Here is a 21,882-nt window from a genome sequence, read left to right as displayed (position 1 = left end):
CTTTTTGTGTTTATTGCACTGCAATCTGTGATGTATACATAGGGTTTTGGTCTAGTCCCCCATACTTTTGTGTTTTCTTACATGAATAAATACATCATCACCAAGAACTCAAACCTGGGAATTTTTTTTAAAAAAAATAGAAATTTATTTCATCAAGAACTACAAATGCATTTTGCAAAGGATATAACTGAGCGTCTCGGGATTTCTCTTCTATTAGTTGGATTTTAAAGTTTTAATTATTCATTTGAAAAGCTGAATATTATTTTAGTCAAAGCTGCAAAAAATACCAAAAAAAAAAAAGAGCCTATTTGACAGTTAATAATATTTTTCATGAAATGTTAGTAGAAAGGTGGCAAATGAATTTTGAAAGCACCAAAATAAGTTTGAAAATGGATGCATTACTATTCATACCTTTATGAGCTTACAACCTCTCCTAGTCTCCTGTTGAAGAAATTGAGCCAAAATTTCATGGTGCCAATCTTCGTTACAATGTGTTAACCATTTTCTCCTAAGACGTGGATTAGATGATAATCGTATTTTGTTTTGGGATTTAGATGAATTTAGCTATTTCTCCCATCTTAATGTCCAAAGAAAGTGATATTTTTGGCGGGTGAAGGGTGTTGGAATTAGTGAAGTCCATAACAATGAAAAAAAAAAGTTCTAAGTGTTAGAGAATAATCATTTTCTATCATTCAGATTTAAATGAAATTAGTCTTGATTTTGATAATATAGAGAGTTTGGAGTTAAATTGAGCCTAATCTATGAAAGGTGTCACATTAATTTTTACTATTACCTAAATTATAAATATATATAGATTTTGTCGAAGCTTCGTGATTAGTTGAAATATTTAAGGACTAAGAGTTACTTGAGAAAGAATATATGAAGATTTTAATGAATTTGATGATCTAATGATACACCCTCTTTAAACTCAACCAATTGTTGTTCCAATTCGGTTATTAATATATGTGACTAACGAAATTATCTTTTTTTAATTGATTTCTTTTATTCAAATCGAGTCTTTTTCAAATTTTGTTCCATTAGAACCAATTGCATTGAATACAAATTTTACAAATTGCTTTTTTCTGATTTCACTCTTCCTTAATTCAGGGAAAGATACTGAATTTTTGTATTTGAAAAAGATTTTCGTAACTCTAAAGTGCATGGTGGTTGATAAAGAACACTTTAATCATAATTTTCAGTATGAATACTGTCTCGACCATGAAATTTGTGTTTGACACTAAAACACCGATTCACTCTATTTTCTTCTATTTAGATTTATTTTGTAACAAGATCATATTATGAATTCATTATTTTTTCATGATCGCGCATAGCACTATCTAGTATCCGTAATATCGCTTGCTTAAAATTGAAACGGGGTTGGGTGTGGAGGGGTTGATAGGCAGAGATAGAATATATATATATATATATATATATATATATATATATATATATATATATTTCTTTTCTATCTTATTTTTTTCTACTATTATACTTATACATTACTTTTTTTTATATATTATTATTATATATATTATATTTTATATATTATATATACTATTATATTAATTTAGTTTTTTAGTTTAGTTTAGTTAGTTTAATTTATTTAGTTTAGACTATTAATAAGTGAAGGATTCGGTACATGAATGGTATTCCGTAATTTTATATAATCCAACTTCTTTCTCCTTCCAGATATATCCTACAGAAATCCGTTTCTACACAAAGTCCAACTTCTTTCTCCTTCTAGATAAATCCTACACAAATCCGTTTCTACACAAATCCTTTTCTAAACAGATTTTCTCTTGCATCTTCTAATTTGTGTATCTGCTCCTTTTGGAAAGCCCTTTAATTTACAAACAACTACTACACAATTCTTCTTCATTTTTCCCTTACATAGATTCTAGAATCTACTCATCAAGATACTTTCCCTCTCTCGCTTTTCCTTCTTCAATTTGCCTTCGTTATTCTTTTTTCGGTGTTGCTGTATTTCTGATTTTCGGTAAGTTTTCATTCTTCTTTTTTTCTGACTTTCTCCACTCTCTGTTGTTCAATTCTTGGATATGGAACTATAACGGTAGCTATTTTCATTCTTTTTTGGATCTTTAGGTGTGCATATCAGCGGTTGTAACTGATTTGCACACGTTGTATGAAAATAGAAATAGATACTTATATGATTTTGGATATTTGATGAATCAAAGTCTATCTTTCCCTGATAAGTAAATCTAATGAGCATTTTAATTTTATTTCCAGTGATGTTCTGTTATTTTTCCCGTTGTTAATCGGTAAGTAATGTTCATTTGATTGAATGTTCAAATCTGGTTGTGAGGTGAATTTTCGAGGTTCATAGTTCATTCGGATAATGATTTGCCTCATACCATGTATTTTCCTTAGTTTATTGCAGGTGTTTCTGGAAAGACAATTATTCTCCTCTGCTCGGCCTTGCGAGTACTTCCGGTAACATCATTATGCGCAGAATGCATCTAAGGTATTTGATTTTATTCCTGAAACAAATGGATTAGTTTTCTTGGATTTTTTTTTCACAGGTATTTTCTTTCAAGTGTAAAAGTCTGCCTTCCTTTGCCCATAACATGTTCGATTAAAGTTATTCTTATGCACATTAGTTTCTTTTTTATTTTTATGTTTTCAAAGCATTTTATCTTTGCGAAAAATAAATTACTTTTAAAGTGTGGACAAAGAAAATGAAATGTATTTTGGACGTATTTGTATAATGCCCTTAACTTAGTAAATCTACTCTTCTATATTATGGAAAGACTTATCACCCTGATGCTAAATTAAAGAAAACGTGCAGATGAGAAGTCAAACATGTTCCATGGATGTTTGGATCCCGCTTTTGTCTTACAAAATTCTTAATGTGTTTTTATTAGTCTTTTATTCAAATCCTTCATCTTTTGTAGTGCAATATTAGTAATGGGAGAACACACTATACTGCTATAATTCCGCACTCTATAGTCCGCGTAAAAATATGTGAATCAGCACTCAAAGTTGACGGCAAGATTTTTAGGAATGAGCTATATCTTCTCTAGCCTTGGCATTAGAACTTCCACAAAATGCATGTTGATGGATTTCATGAAACTCATCCCTGCCAAGTAGGGGTGGGCATGGTATGGTAGATATTGATTACCATACCGAAATCGAATTTTTTAATACCGCTGTTTTGGAAAGCGAGCCTTGAGGGCGCCAACATCTTCTTAACCCAAAGATTTCCCCTGATGTTATATAAATATGAACATTATTATCAAAACCAAGTGCTCTAAGCATAAGGCGAACATCCTCAGGAGTTAGTGGCATATTTTACATTCCTTCTTTCTTTGAAGCAACACGTTTAATGTAATTTGTGGGAGCAACCTAAGTATTGATATCTCATGTTGCAGTCTATTCTATTCAACTATGTGGAATATTTGTGGTTTTCACATGATAACATTGCGGGAGTACTTTTCAGCATGCTAAATTTGAATCTACTGCTTTTTTGAAAGTTACTGTAGGCCCATTGTTTCAATCCTCTTGCTTCTGCCGTTCGTCTCTACTCTTTACATTTATATTCCTGTTGTAATGCGATAGGCTAAGACTAGCTAGCTACTCTACAGGTGCTGATTAGTAATTTAATGGCATTTAAACTGACTGAGCTATTCATTTTAGAGGGAGGGAGCGAGAGGACTATAATCGTATTTGTACATTCTGTGCAATCCTTTTTTTCACATCAACTATCCAATTATTCTATCTTTGATCCAATTATTAACATGCAAAACTTGCAGAGTTGTATAGAAGCTCATCAATTTTTAGCTATTCTTCATTTTTTATATGACTTCGATTCTCGATTTCTTAGCATTTGTAGTGCTGGTATGCTTGTGTTCCGCTCCTTTTGTTCAGCTTTTTGATTTAAAATGTTTGGAAGTATATGAAACTTAGGTTGGTCTGAGTGGATGTTTGTTAAATGATCACCAAAGCCACTGCCACTATATATAGAACTGGTTAAGTAAAGAATCAAATATATTAAACATAGAGTTTTAAGGCTGGAAGAAACGAGTACTCTTTTGGCAAAAGTCGTATCAGTTATCTCGCAAATTTGCTGTCTTTAATCAAAGCCACGTCCTGAGGAACATTGGTTGTTAGAATTGTACCTAACAATGGAAATTCTGTCAGTATATCCCTTCCAGGTAATGTAGTAATTTATGGCATTACTTGGCAATTAATCAAACAAAAAGAGGATTCACATAGTTCACGTAGGATTTTTTTTTTTTTTTGTATGAGTTCATGGTAATGTAAGTCCGCGTGGCCTAAATGAATGGTTTTGAGTGGTAGAAGCTATTATGCGAAGAGATACAATGCCACTTCCTTAAACTGAACTCTACAACTGTTGTCTAATGTTATGGATTGTGAGAAGTTTGGATTTTTCTTATCTTGGATTAGAGTTGAGGAGATAATTTCTTTCATCTTTCTGTGAATTGATTGGATTGCACTGAACTACAGTTATCCTGTTGATCTTTCTATATTTTATGGATTCTTATGTCCTATAACTCATATTTTGATGGTTGTTTCTTTTTGGACTTTGCAGGTATGCCTTTTCTACTTGATTCGTCGAACACTTAACTCTGTTAGTAAGCTCATTTACTGTCTAATTGTGTTTATATCATAGAAATTCTGAGATATGAAGCTCAGCAGCAGATGAACAGCCATAGTATTGGTTAACATGATAGACTAACAGTCAAGTGTATTCATTAAATTCATAGGATATAATGGATTTCGATCATATGTATGTAAATTATTGTGTGATTATTTTAGCACCTCAGCCATTTATTTTTGAAGAGACATATTTCTTGAATCTCAAGCACTAAGGAGTACATGCTATCCAATTAAACACACAGACTTTGAGTAAGCTTTATTTTGGACAAAAAGATGCAGTGGAAATAACTGAAAGTTGACTTCATCCTAGAATGATCGTACTCAAACTTTTCCATCATATAACTGTTGTTGATAGTAGTTGTAAGAGTCTTTTCCTCCTTTTACCATAAGGTAGCTGTTACCTGATTAAATCTTCTTTCTCTCCGCCTCATTCTTTCTCCATACTTCCCTAATCCTTTTTGCTCTTTCATTGTATGATAGATATTAGAGCTACCATTCTTTAAGCTCGCTGGTATAGAGAAGACGAGTTGTTTAATTGGAGTCTTGACAGGAAATGGAACTAGAAAGCTTGACGAAAGGGATAAGCTGTATGAATTTTCAGAATAACCTTATCCACGAAGGGAAAGAACTAAAAGACCACTATCATACACAGGTTAGGGTTTCAATAAGCATTAGCGCTATTTTTACAGCTTGCATACGCCAATTTGTTTTGTTTTACAACTAAAAGCCGGCTACCACAAATAGCAAGCTGGCAATTTAAATCCCAGGGGATGGAAAAACTTCGCCCTTAAAGCTGATAGATGCATTAGTAATGAGCAGAAAGACGTTGCACAACTCTTTGCTCCTTAACTTGCTACTTGAGGAAACCTCATTCAATGATTCTACAGCTTTGAAGATGTATTGGAAGTTTATGAACAAGGACCTCCAGGTTTCCTTAAGCATCCAATGCAACACGTTGTGAGAGGTAATTGACTTTAGCTAGACACCTCTCTGTAATTATTCCTTTGCGTTGCGTTTTCCTGAAATTGTACGTTGTAGAAACAGAGAAGGGAGCTTGTATGTCAGATGAAGAATTTGGAAGACAGATGCTAGCTGGATTAATTTCCATGTGCATTCTGAGCTCATCTTTATTTAAAGCATTAACAAATTTGAAATTTGGTTCGACATATGGGTGGAGAGGTCCGAAGTGTTCACTTTGACAAAGTTTAAAAGCTGTTGATTTTGATATCAAGAAAGAGAATTAGTTTAGTTTTTCCCGTGCAGATTACTGTAATTGGGCCCATGCTGGCACAAGCTGCTTTTAGAACATGATTTACTTTTTGCCGCTAAACTAAGCAGAAATATTTCAGTGAAAAGGCTTCTTAAATCTTTACAGATTCTATTTGCAAGGTAAAAAGTTGATGTGTTGTCCCATCTAAGCTGCTACATGTTAATAGAAGGGTCCCATCTAAGCTGCTACATGTTAATAGAAGGGTCCCATCTAAGCTGTTACATGTTAATAGAAGGGTCTTGTAACGGAAAAATTACTTTTTGAGCTAATTTAAATTTTCTGCTCTGACATCAAGGTTTATAGAGTGGGGATTGAACATGGTCTTTTATTTAAAGCATTCTATTTTATGAGATCTTTATAGTAACTATGAGATTATTCGTGTCTGTGCATTTAAATCAACTGATTTCATTTGTCCTTTTATTTCATTTTTACCTGATTTCGTATATTCTTTAATGAAGTTCTTTAATTTCATTTTCTTTTGGTGCCTATTCTTTGGATTGTTACTGACATATTTTGTCCTTTGATGGTTTCCTTTCTGCCCGGTTATTTTAGTAGCTTCTGCTGCAACAGAAAAGAAAGCTGGATGAGGGATTGAAAAAATTCAGCGAACTTATAATATGCCTTCAGTGAAGAAGCTTCTTGAAATCCTATTAGTTGGCGTTGGTAGTTGTAGAAGAAAAGTAATCAAGAAGCTGGAGACTTCATCCTTATGCAATAAGATGAAGGCGAGTAATTACATTTTGGATGGACTCAACAACACTGCCCAAAAAATCAAGTATGAATATTACCAATTTCAATTTCCTGCATTCTATGTTTCTGCTCAGTTCTTTTTCTAATCTGAAAAAATAATTGCATAGCTTCGGGTTCATATGGAGCGAAATCCTTCTAACATGGCTATAGATTTAGTTATTCCCGCACTCAAGGTGAAAAGATCACCACTGCTTGACCATTATAGGGTACTTTAAGCCCAAAATGTATCCTTTTATTTGTAACAATGATTGTTATGTTTTTTTTGTCTCATTACTTACTGAATAGTAACTACTTACTAAATTATAATTTTGAAGTCAAAAGAGTTAAGAAACAGATTAGGATGAACTTTTAAAAGCCAGCTTTCTGTATTTTAGAGCTTTTGAGATTGAAAAAGAGAACATTTTCTTTTGAGCATCAGTGATGGTTTAGGCGATAGAACAAAAATTAAAAGAAGAAAATAAAAAAAAAATTACTTCTTCTATAACTGAGTGCTCTTTTGTGAAAGAAGGTGAACACTCTTCTTTAATTGAGTCCGTTACTTCATCTACAGTTTGGTAGCAGACACAAGATGGGGAAGAAAACCAATTCAACTCTTTGTCAGGGGCTGAGTTTCATAAGCATATAATTCCTCGGTAATCATCTATTGCTTCACACTTGAAAATGCCTCACAAAACTCAGTTTTATTTTTTATCTACTGCCAAAAGGTTCTGGTGAACTTCTCGCATTTATAGTGCATAAATTTTTTTTTTGAAACTGGTAACTTTTTTGTGTGTGTGTGTATATATATATAAATATAAGTGGGCAACATATTTACAATTGTACTTCAGAAGCTAAACTGATCTACCTCATATTGAATCTAGCACATCAATTATGGTAGCAGTATCATCTGAAAATATATGTTTACTCCAAAAACATAATAACAAAAGACAATTCAGTTTGATCTTCTGCATACTATTCTCTATATTCTTAAAACATCTTGAATTCTTGTCCTTCCAGATTGTCCACCAGATGCAAGTATGGACAATTCTCCATCTACATAGACCCTGCTTCCTCCCAACTCTGTAAAGCTTCTGTAATCTTTCCAGGCATGATCCAGGATATGCCTTTAAGGTTAAAGAAAATTCTCCACAGCTATTCAGTCACTACGCAATGTAGGAATAGATTGTTAACTGTCTCTGCTTTATCTCCACACAAAAAACATTTGGGACACAATGCTATCTGTCTTTTCATTAAATTTTCCTTAGTGAGGACAGCTTCCTTTGCCAAGCACACAAAACAAACCACTTTGTGTGGGATGTTAGTTCTCCAAATATGTTTCCAAGGCCAATTATCAATTTGCTGATTAGACCAATTCATCAACCTATATGCTGCATAGACCTTGAAATCACCACTGTTGTCACCTTGCCATCTCAATACGTCTTCACCTGCCTGTACACCACTGAATTGTGCAAGTATGCTGTAAAATTAAGTTACCCTGTCCATCTCCCAATCATTGAGTAATCTTCTGAAAGTTATATCCCAACCTTGAGGTGTCCACATTTCTGATATAGTCTTCTGTTGGTGAAGCACAGGATTGAATATGTCGGGGAAGTGTACTTCAAGAATCCCTATTTCATGCCAGTTGTCCTCCCAGAAGCCAAAGTTCTTTTTCCCATACTGTATTCTGGGTACCGATACCAAGAAAAGAAACTAATAAATGGTTTTGTCGTTTAAGTATAAACTTTTTCCTAACCTTGGACATTAGAGAACATTCTATAGCTTCACAGGAATTGAATAGCCTAATATATGCTTCTTCTATCTAACTTTTCAGGTTCACAAATTTTTCTATGTATTAGTTGAAGAACATAAAAGGCTCATTTCTCACTTGGAAGGCATGTTCACACACGCCAGAGCTTTTCTTGTATGGTTGTGGTATCATGTTCTTACATGACTTTCATATTGGTATTTGATTCCTGCTCCATTGTAAAAGTAATCAAAACTATGGTCTTATAAGACATCAATCTATTTTCTTGATTAAAAAATGGCATCAATCTACTAATAAATTGCTGCCCATATATCAAAATTTTGAGAGAGATATTGGAGACGAATGAGTACAATGTATAGATTTTTCTTGATTAAAAAAAGGCATCAATCTATTAATAAATTGCTGCCCATATACCAAAATTTTGAGAGAGAACTGATTATCATGATATTGGAGACGAATGAGTACAATATATAGATTTTTCTTGATTAAAAAAAGGCATCAATCTATTAATAAATTGCTGCCTGTATACCAAAATTTTGAGAGAGAACTGATTATCATGATATTGGAGACGAATGAGTACAATATATAGATTTGTAGTAGCAATTCTAATGTGGTGTCTTGTCAGTTAGATGTACAAAAAACGTGCAGTGTATAGAAGTACAGATAAACAATAAGGGGTTAATGGATAAATTACTTTCCAAAACAATAAATACCTACTCGATCATCTGTAAATATACCATCAGTATATGTAGTACCAGTATAACTTGCTAAGAATCTCTATAGTTGACCACTCCTTTAAGTTGATTTCTCCTTTTCAACTATATGAGATACTAGTTAATGCAAAAAAGAGCCAATTGTTAAGTCATCGTTTCAACACCATTCAACTTGATCCTTCTATAGTTGAAGCTCGTTATGGATGGAAAGTCAACATTTATGAGAAGAAATTGCTAATTCTATCATTCTCTTCATTTTATGGAGTGCTAAAGTTAAGTAAAATTGCAGGCTTTCCTAACTTTTGCATGCTTACTACGCAACACCTATTCTGATGCTTACCATTCTTTTTTCAGTAGATATGCAGATTAAATACGTGTTGGCACTTGGCAGCTGTCAAGATCCAGATTTCATGTAATTTTGGCATAGCCCATACATAAGTTGGACACCTACATGATCATGAAAACCCGTACTATTTTTGTCTTTATAGCGAGTTCAAAAATGTGATTGTATGACTTTGTTCCACAAATGAATTCACATTATGCAGTATATTACGTTAATGCTTAGTTTGATATTTTTTTTTTTTTTTGACAATCCTCCTGCATGGTTAGAACCGCCATGAAATTACTGTTTCATGCCCGTGCTATGCATGGGCACGACCATCTAGTGTATATATATATATATATATATATATAGTAGGTGTCTGAACGTGAATTGGATACAAAGTTACCAAAAAGTCTTCACAACCCGAATTTTGCGGGACAACACGCACATTCTAATAGGTGTACAATACATGTGGGACGTAGAACTATTAAGTCAACTTTTTACTTTAAGATAAAATAAAATGAAGTCAAGTTAATTAAACGTACATAAAGGAGACCTGTTTAGGCCTCATTTGTCTGTGGTGGTGCGGTGGAGTTGGTGATAAAAATTATTATGTAAAATATTTTTTAATGATATTAAGATTTCATTCAAAGTTTCAATGATTAAGATCTATTCGGATCAAATAAGTACTTAGATTTTAATGTAAAATAAATGCATAGACCTGGAAACAAATGAGGTGTTAGTCTCCTCTATATATGGTGGAAAAGTTGAACTAATTAAATATTGAGTTTAAGAAATATATGCATAGTTAATATAAATAATTTGTATATGCATCTTCAGGTCATTTTTTTACCCGTTGTGATATGTAGCATATCTTATATTTAAGATTTCAAATCCTATATTTTAAGAAGACATACCCAATAGATATTCTCGTTTGAATAACCTGAAAGTGTAAAAAGTTAATATTTTTTTATATTAACGGTGTACAAAACTTAAACTCGTAAATATTTTAAATTTATACGATGGATTGAAGGGAGTCGGCAAAGGTTCCTACGGTTTGTAACTACCACATGACTCAAGTAGTACTAGAAAAATGCGCTAATGATATAGAAAAAATTTAATTTCATATTCGTTCTCCTATATATCTTCTCTATACTTTTCTTCTTGGAGTGCCTCTCTTATCCTTGTTCCTGTTATATATATCTGCTCAAACTTTCCCAAGTTAAATCTCAAGAATTATTGTTTCACAAGTTCATCCAATGAGTGCTGCTGCCTCTAGCTCTTGTAGAAGGATCTTCATGAAGGATTCATCCCTTTCATCCCAATTATGTTCGATCTTTACCTGGGATAAACCCAATAATAGAGGGCATTTGGGTCATTCTTCAGGGCAAAAGAGTGCTGTAATCAACCAGAAACCAGAATTGAAGCGTGCCATCGTGGAAGCTCGAATTAAGAGGAACCTAAATGAGACTCAACTTGCATATGTATGTATATATGTATCAATCTGCACTCCACGCTCTATTTCTGTAATTAATTCTTTATAACTCCTTTTCTTGTTTTGCAGAAGATGAAAGTGAATCCGCGACTCATCCAAGCTTACGAGAAAGGGGAGGCAATTCCGGACCAAAAGATGATATCTCTACTGGAGAAAGCTCTGGGAGTGAAACTTCACTGAATTGGAAATAATTAATTCAGATCCTTGTTTGTTTTGAGTTTCAAAAGTTACCTCATGTGGTTGAACTTTTTCTCTTTTAATTTAATGTTTTCGCTTACTAGTCACTAGAGGATATGCAGGGTTGAACTGTATGTTTCTCGTTCGAACCACAATAATAATAATAATTTCCTTAGGCTTAGGACAAATTTAATTTGAATCCTCCCTTGAGAACTAAAGAATGATTTGAATTGTATTGTAATGTGAACTTATATTGTGGTTATTACATAGTAGTAAACTTTATTATTGTAATGTGAATTCCATTTTTACGTAATGGAGTTGTGGGGTATATTGTAATTACATTTGGAGAAAATTTCAGAGACCTCTCCTCACGTTTTGCTTCGTTTCAATGATTTTCCGTCACGTTTTGTTTCGTTTCAGTGACTTCCCCTCACGTTTGCAAAATTACAGCTACCTCCTTTATTTTAACTTTTTTTAACAATTATTTTATTCTATTTATTACTAATGAAAAAATAATATATCTGGACTGATTTGTCCTCCCTAAAATCTTTTTTTTTTATAAATTAATAATTATGTATCATTTTTAGTTGCACTATTACTCGATAAGGAGCTCACTTTGCGTGAACTACCTCGCGAAGCTATTTCTTCACACAACAACTAGTACAAACCAACTGAAAGCTAGTCCACGTTTATATCGTTAATTGTACAAATCTATGATGATAAAGCCTTTTAGATTCTTGCACTTTAATTTGTCTTATTTTCTCAAACAAAGAGATGGGCATCAAAATCAAAGAAAAAAATCAGAATTGAGCTTTATCGTTTTGTTATTTTGAACGAAAATAAAACGGATGAAGAGGGAATGAAGAATGACATAAAATCCTCAAATCTTTAGGTTTATAGATCAAGAGTATTGCATGATGTGTTGCTGGAAAATTGATTTTGCCAGAGAAGATGGAACATCGATGCAGATTTTGATAAATTAAGCTACTGGAAATTAAAGAGTATTCAATTAGCTAAGACACACTTAAACTTTATCTAACTCATATTGTTGGCTTTTGCTTGCAATAAGTCATTTCTATTTTTGATATATAAAATTTTGGTGTCAAAGTTGTTCAATATTGTTTTATGGGAAAAGGTGCAAATATACCCCTCAACTTTGCGATTTAGAGCAGATATGCCCCTCGTTACAAAAGTGGTGCATATATACCCCTGCCGTTACAAAAATGGTGCAAATATACCCCTGTAGTTACAAAATGGTGCAAATATACCCTTTTCACTAACGGATTTTTAAAAAAAAATCATTTAATTTATTTTTTAATTAAAAAAAAGTTTACCTATATTTTCTTTAGTAGACATAATTTTCTAAAACCACATGGTAATTTTTTTTTTCTGGTGTGTCGGGTCTGGTAAGTTTCAAAAAAAATCTCCGTGACTTTAAAAAAAAAATAAAGTCATTTATTTTTTGACTTTAATTTGACTTCTTCTTTTTTTTTCTTTTTTTTTTTTTGCTACCATTAGAATACTGTCTTATCCTACATGTGCTTTGAGATCGTACTCGATTAAATAAATATAGTTGCATGAAGCAGCATAAGTGCAAACCTGATTTTAAAAATTAAAAAAAAAGCTAAAACGTTAGGTTATTTCGGACGTCAAGCATTTGTAGACCTACTAGTGATGAGGTATACATAGGTGGAAATAGACTACGTTAGGTTATTAGGAATTTTTTATTTTCTGTGATTTTATTGAGATGTCGTACCGTATAGCCATCCTTTTAGTCTATTTCCACCTATGTATACCTCATCACTAGTAGATCTACAGATGCTTGACGTTCGAAATAACCTAACGTTTTAGCTTTTTTTTATTATTATTTTTATTTTTAAAATCAGGTTAGCACTTATGCTGCTTCATGCAACTATATTTATTTAATCGAGTACGATCTCAAAGCACATGTAGGATAAGAAAGTATTCTAATGGTACCAAAAAAAAAGAAAAAAAAGAAGAAGTCAAATTAAAGTCAAAAAATAAATGACTTTAATTATTTTTTTTAAATCACAGAGATATTTTTTGAAACTTACCAGACCCGACACACCAGGAAAAAAAATTACCATGTGGCTTTAGAAAATTATGTCTACTAAAGAAAATATAGGTAGACTTTTTTTTTTTTAATTAAAAAATAAATTAAATGATTTTAAAAAAAAAATCTGTTAGTAAAAAAGGTATATTTGCACTATTTTGTAACTGCAGGGGTATATTTGCACCATTTTTGTAACGGCAGGGGTATATATGCATCACTTTTGTAACGAGGGGCATATCTGCTGTAAATCGCAAAGTTGAAGGATATATTTACACCTTTTCCCTTTTTTTTTATTAATCGCAAGTTCGTGGGCAAAATACTTTCTCCAAATGTTAAAATATGATTGATGAAGAAGACAAAAAGGTCGAACGTTGGGAACGAGTTTGGGATTCCATTTTATTATTGCTAAGAAATAACTGACATCGATAAGATAATAATTAATCAAAAGAGTATAATCTTAGGGAGGGTAAATCAGTCTAAATATATTATTTTTCATAAGTAATGAATAGAATAAATTAGTTATTACAAAAAAAAATTAAAACATGAGAGACAATCATAATATTGCAAACGTGAAGGAAGATCAATAAAATTTTCCTAATATTGCAAAGTGAGGGAAGGTCAATGAAATTTTCCCTTGCATTAATCATTACTCTTTCCTATGCTGTCTGCAATTTATTTTTCTTTTTAACTCTTTCCTATATTGTCTTCATTTTATCCAGTTTTGTATATATCATAATTTAAACATATAGACCGCCATTAAAAGTTGTCTCTGATTTTCATTTTAATACCTCAATTGACCCTTATACCTATTAGACGTACTTCAATATATATATATATATATATATATATATATATACCTGCGTCATAATAAAAAAAGACAGTCCGGTGCATTAAATTTTCGTCATGTGCGGTGTCTGAGAAACGGGCAATCCACAATAGTCTATTACATGCAGTCTTACCTTGCATTTTCGTCATAATCACCCCTAAAAATGTAGCGCATGAAATTTCCCAGCACCTTGACATGAAAAACAAATACTCCCTCCATCTCAATTTATGTGGCACTTTTCGCTTTTCAATAGTTAATTTGACTAAACTTTGAAACTAAATTGGATTGATTAACTTAATATTTTAAGATTAAAATTTATATATTTGAAAACTACATGAAAAGTACTATAATTTACAACTTTTCTCATATCAATTTGATGAATAAATACATCTTAAAATGTTGGTCAAAGTTCATACAGTTTAAATTTCGAAAAACGAAAAGTGCGACATAAATTGATAGAGAGAGTATCATTAACAGCCAAGCCTCACTTCTCCGCAATAACCAAAAACATCTTTTACCACCATTGTCTCTCACCTCCATATATAGCTGATCATCGCCGCTTCAGCTTGCTATTCGACTATATATATATATATATACGCGGGGCTTCCAACTTCTATGCTCTCCAATTGTATCTCTTCCTCCTCAACTCATCCCTATTCGGCCACTTAATTCCTCTTGTGGTCTGACTAGAACTTTATTTTTATATATTTACTATTTGTTTATTACTCTAGAAAACAATTACGCTAAAAAATATGTAATTATTGGTGTTAATTCTCGAAATTTAAAAGATATTACATAAAATAGTATTGAAGGTTCTTCGTTGACTTCTAAGTTATGGTCATATATTTAGTATTGAAGGTTCTTTGTTGACTTCTAAGTAATGGTGATATACTTTCATTTCATATTTGTTCCGCGAAAATAGATCTCGTTCACGTGGATCTATTGTGGGTTTTGGTCAAATAAAATAGTCTCATAGTAACCAAGGGTCCTTTGTTTCACACAAGTTATTTATTGAGTTTAAAAGCACACGTACACACATCCTAACCAGAACATTATGTTCACACTGTCGGCAGTAGTAAATCCGTCAATCGGTTCGGGTTAACCGGTTCAAATCGATAATTGGATTGGTAAAATCGGAATCGGAATCGAAACCGGTTGAATCGGTTAACCGTTTATTATATACCGGTTCAGTTTCATTTTTTTGGAATCGGAACCGGTTAAATCGGTAAAATCGGTGGAATTTAATTTTTTGTTTTTAATTGTAGCCGTTGGGGCAGCCCAATGGACCGTTGGTCAACGGTCCATTTGCAAAAATGATCGTTGCCAAACGGTCCCAAACTCATTTTTTGACCTCCCCCCCCCCCCCCCCCCCCCAACCCCTCAAACTCTTTTTTAGCACTTTAACCCATCCCCCATCTCTATATAAATCCCTCTCCATTTCCATCTCTTTCTCTCAAATCTCAATTTCTCAATTATAGTTACTTTGCAACAATTAGCCACTTTAAATTTCTCTCAAATAAATATTATAAAGTCTTATTATAGTTTCAATTATTAATTTTTGTTGATGGAGTTGGTGATTTTGCAACAATCCGAAGTAGCTTTGGTGGATTTGCAATTCTAGCCGCCTTCACTTTGTTGGAAATTAGTCCGGCAATTTGGTACCTTCGTTCCAACTCTATCTTTATTTTTCGCAATTTAGTTTACGCAATTTAATTCTAGCAATTTATTTTCTTGTGATTTATTTGAGTGTAATTTAAATTAATTCTATTTAATAATGGCAAAGAGATTTAGAAGTGGTGCCGGTAGTAGTGGTATTGTTAGGCATGGGCTTAATGAGGAAATAATCCACTTTTAGGTCACAAGGCAATGCAACAACATTATACTAACACTTTTAATGAAATTGATGATGATGATGAAACACAAACCCCCGAAAATCTCATAGAAGATACATGTCCTGCACAATCACATACACAAGACAAATCGCCTAGAACTCGTAAGCTAACCGCTAAAATTTGAAAATTTATGACTAAGGATAGGGAAAGCCAAACAGTTAAATGTACCCTATGTGGATAAATATTTACTTTTAAGCAAAAAACTAGTAAGGATACTGGAACGGGTACACTAAATGGTCATATGAGAAAGAAACATATGGATGTTTGGGGAGAGCAAACGGGTTCAAATGTGGGGGGTATTCAAATGACGATAGACCCATGAACCGGCAAAAATTTTAAGTATGACAAGAAAAAAGAGCATATAGAAATAGCTAAAATGGTAGCTTATGATTGTTTACCATTTTCCTTTCCTTCGGGTTTGGGGTTTGTTACTTACATTCAACGTTGTTATAATCCGTTATTTGAGGGTATTCATAGAAGTACTTGTAAAGCGGATGTTATAGATTTGTATAAAAAATATAGATTTTATTTGCGCCATGTATTTAATTCTTTAAATTGTAATGTTTCTCTTACCGCTGATTTGGGTCTTAGTCTTAACAAGTTAGATTTTTTTGCTAGTACATATTATTGGGTTGATGACAATTGAATTATGCAAAAAAGAATTATAGCTTTTTTATATGATGAAGGAAAAGGTCATCATGATGAAAATATTTTAGCGGGTTCAATGTCTACTATTATGAGATTTTTTTAACATTTATAGAAAAACACTTTGTATTGCTTTAGATCATGCTTCTAATAATACAAAAGCGATTGGTCATTTAAAAAGAGAACTAAACCCTCCGCTAAAAAATATTTTTCATGTAAGATGTAGTTGTCACATTTTAACTTAATTATTAAAGATGGTCTTGTGCGTTTTGACGATTCTATTCAAAAAGTTAGAGATGCGATTGCATTTCTTTTTTATAATGCTAATAGGGGAAGAATTAGAGATTTTATGAATGCTTGTGTGGAAAATAACCTTAGACCTAGGAAAATTCAAGTAGAAATTGAGACTAGGTGGAACTACACTTATATTATGCTACAACAAGCATATGAATATAGGATTCCCATACAACAAGTTCACAACAAATATAATATTAATAGTGATGATTGGTTAAATTTTACGAATTGGGAAGATGTTAAGGAATGTGTTGAACTCTTAGAATTTTTTTATAATGCAACTTTTACTTTTTCTAAACAATTCTATCTCACGGCAACCGGAATTTTAGCCTACTTAGCGGAAATAGCTAGAGTTTTATAAGAGTATAAATATAAACCGGGTTATCAAGCGGCAATTTTTGATATGACAACAAAATTTAAGAAGTATTTTTTTCCCATCCAACTTTATTTATATTGGGTTCTCTTTTAAATCCTTGTTTAAAAATGTCTTATACTAAAGCATTGGTTGGTCAAATTTATACATTTTTAGAAATTGAAGAGGGAGTTCAACCATCTTTAGCTGAAGCCGAACTTGCTATTGATGACGAGTTTAGAAAAGCTTTTACTCATTATTCTAATTTGGAAGAACATGCTACACCCGTGGCTCCACGCCCTACTACTTCTCAAAGTAGCAAAAAGGACTTATCGGGTTAAAAAGTTTTACATTCACATCCAACTCCTTCTTGTAATGCAAACTTTGATGAATATCACTTTTATTTGATGCAGCAAAATGTGGATATCAAGGAACTAGATGAGTTGGACGTCTTAGCATGGTGGAAGAAATACAAGGCAAGTCATCCGATACTCTCAAGAATGGCTCGAGATATCCTTACGATTCAAGTATCAACTGTGGCTTCGGAGAGTGCATTTAGCCAAGGAAGACAACAAATTGGAGACCATAGACACTCATTATCCAATTTTAGCTTGCAAGTACTAGTGTGCATTCGCGATTGGATTAGATCGGAGCGACGCAACCAAAACTTAGAAGCGGAGGAAGGCGAAGAGGAAGAGATTGAAGATTTGATAGCAAGTGGACCAGATCAAATGGAAGACTTTGAAGATATCTCCATGGCCGAATATGATATGGGGAAATTAACCAAATGATTGAGAATTGATGATTTTATTATTCTACTATTTCTTTGCAACTCATGTATTATTTGCATGTTAAAGAAAATTACGTCTTGCAAATAAATGTTATCCAAGAATGAATAAAATATATGGTTCATTGAGTTTTCTTCTATTTACTTGTGTTCATATTTTTACTTGTATTTAGTTAGGAATATACCTAAAATATACTAAGAATATACTTATAATATACATCTTTTTAAATTAAAAACTATAAAGTTATATACTTGAAAAATAACTAAAATATACTTATAATATAAATATACTTAATTTATAAAAATACGAATTTATAGACTTAGAAAAAAATTAAGCTATAAATAACTTAAGTTATAATATATAAGTATATATAGTATACATATAACTTAAACATATATATATATATATATATATATATATATATATATATATATATATATATATATATATATATATATATATATATATATATATATATATACATTAGTATATTCTTAGTATATTTTAGGTATATATAGTATAACTTAAGCATATAACTATATATATAAAAGATTTTGACATTTTGGAATCGGACCGATCCGGTTTTAATTATTTAACGGGTAAATCGGAAACTGACCGATTTGTTAACCGAACCGGTTAACGGGTCTAGGCAGGAGTAGGAGAAAAGTAAGAATATTTAATTTGGTGCTTTGAGATTGGGAAAAAGATGACGCAAGGAGCATGATCTCATCACCACTAACATCATCAGGCACAACATTTATCTATTTTACTACTCGTACTAATTATTTCCCCATCTTCTTCCCCACTATGTTTAAGTTAACTACTTTTTATTTTTCTAGTTAATATTCTACTAATATTATTATTGTTATGAATTCATATCCACGAACAACTCATTCGTGACCCATTTTGGATTATACATGATTATATTTATAGCGCCCATTAATATCTTGTAACCTTCAAGTGAAATTGAACACTATATATATGATGCTTCTGATTCTACAAAAAACATCAATAAGAAACACTTGAGTACAATTTGATAGAAGAAAAGTTCTCTCTGCTCTCTACATCTCTTGTCTATATATCTTGTTTTATATTATTCCTTTTGCTCTCAATTTACAACACGTTACCAACACGAAACTCTAATCAACTGGGGAGGTTGCGGTATGATTTTTATTTTTGTATTACGAACATGAAGTGAGGTATATTTTTCAAAAGATTTACTTCAATTCGGTTGTTGGAATACAGAATCATCGTTATTGTTACATTCTACTACATGTGAGTCTCGAACTTAATTATATCCTGAATACTCAAGACTCAAGGCATAAACATGAGGTAATACCAGTGATAATGGTTGTCAAATCAAAGTAGCTAAAATGAATTTGTTATGCCCGAACAATTATTTTAGAGACTAGTTCAACCACAAAAGACTTGCTAATCAACCTCGGTAAAAGCAAGCTAGAATGCATATCTATTATTTTATTCGATATCTACATAGCCCGTGAATTAGCTGCTTAATTAGCTATCACATGAAATATTTGTGTGAAAAATACTTTTCTTTATGATAAAAGACTTTACAAGTGACTAAAATTTTCAATAATCTGTGAATGCATGTCAGCAATTAATTGTATCTTGATCGTTATTCTTAATAAGGGAGCGATGAACATCATATTTATTTGGATATCAACATTAAATTTTAATGGTTATATGAGATGCATATTTGTTTCATTAGCAAATGTTACTTACAGAATTATAAGAATTATATGACCATTAGACTAATTCTAATAAATATTTTCATAAAGGCTTATTGTGACCAAGCTTTTAACTTTACAACTGTTAAATTAAGTGATAACAGGGGCATGTGGCCCCTTTTGTAATAGTAGAGATGAAGATGGAATCGTAATTTAGGAAGTAAAACCCATACCGGTCTAAGGGGGATGTCTTCCTCCGGTGTAAAATACGACGACCATCGACTGAGCCACAAAGGTTGCCCATCAACATTAGAACATGCCTGAAGTAAATGGTGTTGAAATCCTCATCATAAGTCATCGACGGCCCTTTAAAGTTGTCCACATAAATCACTTAGACACCTCAACCCAGACTTGATAAGTGCACCTTTAATTGATTGATAAGTGCACTTTTAATTGATTGATAATCTTTAATTAATTGATAAGTCAGCTTTTAATCCTCTAAAGGTGAATTTTCACAACTTTAATGAATTATTAAGTGCTAATTAACCATTCAATTTATTGATGGAAGATATTAAATTTGTAGTTTATTCCATATTTAAGAGTAATATAGTTCAAAAAAACTAGTCAGAAATCATATATTTTCTTTATAAAAGGACCAAAAACACACATTTCTTAAATTAATCCCTAGGTTATTAGGATCTGAATCTTAAATTAATTTACTATATAATTATTTAAGTTAAGGGGTATTAATATATTTTTTTTATTAGCGCCGGGTGTCCGGGTCTCTTTGAGCCCTGACTAATCCCGGGGGTGCACAGGCCATCGGCAAGGAGTTTCCGCAAGTGCACCACGGGTAATTCAGGGTTTTCCCAGTCCGATTGCCTTCAGAAATTGTTTGCACCTAGCGGGTTTCGAACTTGAGACCTTGAAAGGGAGCACCCCAAGGCTCAAGACAATTGTCACCAGGCCAACCCCTGAGGGTTAGGGGTATTAATATTTATAGACATTCCTTTCTCCCTCCGTCTCAAATTACTTGTCGCTTTGTGGTTTACACACCAATTAAGAATACTAATTAGGAGGGGTATTTGACTAACTTACTATTATTTATGTCTGAGTTTTCATCTCTCTATTAAATATTTACTCAATTAGTCTATTTATGTGTCATCTCTTAATGACAATGTTCTATCACTAAGGTTAAAATGAGAAAAAATAATTAATTGTGCCTTGAACTCATAAAACGACAAATAATTTGAGATAGCTACTTTTAATAACCACGACAGATAATTTGAGACGGAGGGAGTAGTAATTATTGGCATATTGTTAGCCAAGAATTATCCCTAGAACAAAAATAGATGTTGTTTAGTGTATCCTGTCGGTCTTTGCAATGAGAACGAAACCGGAAAGGGAAAAAAAAGATATCTACTTTCTATGTGATTTTACCTCCATTTTAACTTGGTTGGCATTTCCATTTTCCAAAAAGAGTGGGCGGCAATTCCAACAAATTTCACTTACCATCCCAATCCAATAAACAGAGAGAACTCTACAGTACCATACCGTTAAATTAATGTGAGACAATTTATATATACATAATGTGATATACTGAGAAGAATGATACATAATATTTGTTCATTCCATTGTATTGCCAATAGCCCAATACTCGTCTGATTCATTAAGAAGTGTTAGATATACATTGTGTGATATACATTATTGGGCTATTAAATGCAAAAAGCATCATACCTGTGAATGGCCCAATGGGCAGTTTGGGGAGTGGGTGGTTAATCAGGATCAACACTTTCACTTGTAGCCTGTTTGGCCATGGTTATTTTTTCACTAAAAAGTGCTTATCCCCCCCCCCCCCCCCCTCCAAATATTTATTTTTTTCAATAAGTTTTTATTTTAAAAAAAGTGAAGTGTTTGACCAAGTTTTTGTGAGAAAATAAGTGATTTTGGGGAATAGCAGAAACAATTTTTCATAAGCTAAAAAATAGTTTTTGCCCAATAATACTTTTTTGAAAAGTATTTTTGAGAAACATATATAGAGAAGCACTTTTTAAAAGCTTGGTCAAATACTAATTGCTGATCAAAAGTATTTTTTATATTATTAGCCAAACACAAACTGTTTTTAGCAAAAATTACTTTTTTAAAAAATATTTTTTAAAATAAATTATTTTTTGTAATTTGGCCCAACAGACTATTGGACTGAAACTGATGCCT

At 32.3% G+C, this 21,882-nt stretch overlaps 1 long non-coding RNA gene across 27 annotated transcripts; it reads left to right on the top strand.

The window, feature by feature from the left end:
- Positions 1–1,675: 1,675 nt before the first annotated feature.
- LOC132612629 (uncharacterized) lies at positions 1,676–11,422 on the top strand. 27 transcript variants are annotated; one of them, XR_009571922.1, is made up of 7 exons: positions 1,676–1,996; positions 2,389–2,482; positions 5,119–6,683; positions 7,209–7,290; positions 8,469–8,599; positions 9,473–10,921; positions 11,002–11,422. It is a non-coding gene; the product is annotated as an uncharacterized LOC132612629 (long non-coding RNA). The 27 variants fall into 27 exon arrangements; XR_009571919.1 differs by having other exon boundaries at positions 9,470–10,921; XR_009571933.1 differs by lacking the exons at positions 9,473–10,921; positions 11,002–11,422 and adding an exon at positions 4,571–4,613 and having other exon boundaries at positions 1,682–1,996; positions 5,189–5,290; positions 5,383–6,683; positions 8,469–8,712.
- The last annotated feature ends 10,460 nt before the right edge of the window (positions 11,423–21,882 follow it).

Source organism: Lycium barbarum, chromosome 10 (genome assembly GCF_019175385.1).
Source record: "Lycium barbarum isolate Lr01 chromosome 10, ASM1917538v2, whole genome shotgun sequence".
NCBI lineage: Eukaryota > Viridiplantae > Streptophyta > Magnoliopsida > Solanales > Solanaceae > Lycium > Lycium barbarum.
The sequence above is the reverse complement of the archived record's forward strand: the minus strand, read 5'-3'. Positions and strand labels throughout refer to the sequence as shown.